At 42.7% G+C, this 2,274-nt stretch overlaps 1 pseudogene; it reads left to right on the top strand.

The window, feature by feature from the left end:
• The first annotated feature begins 421 nt into the window (after nt 1–421).
• LOC138160922 (carboxy-terminal domain RNA polymerase II polypeptide A small phosphatase 2 pseudogene) lies at nt 422–1,959 on the top strand (annotated as a pseudogene).
• Nucleotides 1,960–2,274: the final 315 nt, after the last annotated feature.

The raw sequence follows: 2,274 nt of genomic DNA, 5'->3' as shown, positions 1-2,274 counted from the left end.
ACAAAATTTTGGGATAAGAATTCATTCCTTCGTAAAAATTAGAAAGCAGTATGGTAGAAACTGGGACTAGACCATTATCTCTATTTTTTTTTTACCAAGATCAAAGTGTATACATCACCGACATACAGAGAGATATTTTATAATATAATTAAGAACATGGAACATGTTCCTCATCAGACTTGTGGATAGATGAATAATTCATGAATAAATAAGTGAGAGAGGAAAATTACGTGCAAATGGATAATTTTGATTACAATAAATTTAAAAATTTTTGTAAAAATGAAGCAAATATAGCCAAGATTAGAAGTATATAAGAAAATTGGAAGTTTTCTATGGATAGGTTATCATATATAGGTCTCATCTTAAAAACAAAAACAATTTGTCAAATCTACACGAATACAAGTAATTCCCCAATTGATAAATGGCCAAAGGTAATGAACAGTTTTCCAAAGGAGAAATCAAACCAATTTACAGGTGTATATATATTCTGAATCATTTTTGATTAGAGAAATTCAAATTTAAGCAACCCTGAGATAGCATTTTACACCAAGGTTGGATAAAATGATAAAAGGGGAAAGTGACAAGTGTTGGAGAAGATGTGGAAAAATTGGGACACATTCATTACTGGGGGAACTGTAAAATGATCCAACCATTTTAGAGAAAAATATAGAATTATGGCCAATCAGTTATTAGACTACCTATATGCCTTTTGATCAAGCAATACCACTACTTGATCTATTTTCAAAGATGATTAGGGCAAAAGGAAGAGAACCTATATGTTCTAAAATGTTTATAGCAGCTATCTTTGGGGTGGCAAAGAACTGGAAATTGTAGAGATGCCCATCACTTTGGAAACGGCTGAGCAAATTATTGTATGTGATTTTAATGGAATACTAGTGTGCTATAAGGAATTATGAGCTCGATCCCTTAGTTGGATCTGCCGCCGGTTGATCTGGGCTGGGATAACCTGGGGGTTTGGGGCGCAGCCGCTGCCCAGTCCGCCGGCCCTCCTTGCAGGCTGCCTTCCTTCTCTGCCTTGGAGAGAAGGTAAGGAGGGGAATATGAAAAGCCCAAGGAGACGCCACAGCAGCAGCAAGCCCCCAGAGCCGGCCCTGCCGGGGCCCCAGCACCCCTCCATCCCCCCATTCCATGTGCGCAAGTTTGTTGGATAGAACACGGCTCCATCATCACACAGACGCGGAGGGAAGACGCCCTGATGCTCACCAAGGTCTAGTGCTAAATCCTCTCACAAGAAAGAAAAAGTCATTCAAGGCACCTTTCTGTTGCTTTCGTGCCCAACGTGTTGACCAGTCAGGCTCCAACAATGAGCTCGCCTCATACAAGGGGGAGACCAACACTTGCCAAGTTGGATCTGCTCCAGTGTCTTCAGTACCTGTTTTACCAGATCCCAGGAACACGCCTGCTCCCAGAGGTGACAAGGCAAGATCAAGGAAGAATCTGTGTGGCCATCGCCTGGGACCAGTCCCTCTTGCACAATTCCTTTTAGCCAATCAACAATACTGACTTTATAGTGCCCTTAGAGATTGAGGGAACAACTCAGCAGGGCTATGTGCCTAAGAGGCCTTATGGATGAGTTCCTGAGGCGAACAGGGAGTTGAGTGTGTCCTCTTTACTGCCAGCCTGGCTAAGTCTGCTACCCTGTGATCGATCCCTTGGACCAGTGTGGTGTGTTCCGGTCCACCTCTATCGGGAGTCTTTTGTGTTCCACCAGGGCAGCTTTGTCACGGACCTCAGGTGATTAGGGAGAGACCTGAGGAATACTGTGATATTAGACAATTCTCTCCTGCCTCACACGTCTTCCACCCAGAGAACGCTGAGCCTGTGCCATTCTGGTTTGACTACATGGCAGACACAGAGCTGCTGGATTTGATCCCCATCTTTGAGGAGTTAAGGGGAGCAGATGTTTAAACTAGCCTTGGGCATCTGAGGACACTGTAGTCTTCTCCAGCTCAGCAGCTAAGAAAGCAGGGGACTGTGACACACTGTGCCTATGCTATCAGCCAGGAAGGGATGGCAGAAACAGGAAGCAGGGAGAAACAATTGTAAAGTGAGTTAGGGCAGGTTATGTATATGTATGTGTATGTATATGTCTATGTGTGTATGTATGTGTATATATATATGAATCTGTCTCCATGTACTAGGGAGAAAGTCTATAATCTTAGGAATGAAATGGATATTTAATTTTCTTGTTACCGCTTTCTTTCGACAACTTATTGGGACCATTTTGGATAAGCATTCAAATACTTCAATCAG

Source organism: Petaurus breviceps, unplaced genomic scaffold (assembly GCF_028583685.1).
Source record: "Petaurus breviceps papuanus isolate PSGF00001 unplaced genomic scaffold, PetGlider_PUasm1.0 183, whole genome shotgun sequence".
In the NCBI taxonomy this organism is placed as follows: domain Eukaryota; kingdom Metazoa; phylum Chordata; class Mammalia; order Diprotodontia; family Petauridae; genus Petaurus; species Petaurus breviceps.
The sequence above is the reverse complement of the archived record's forward strand: the minus strand, read 5'-3'. Positions and strand labels throughout refer to the sequence as shown.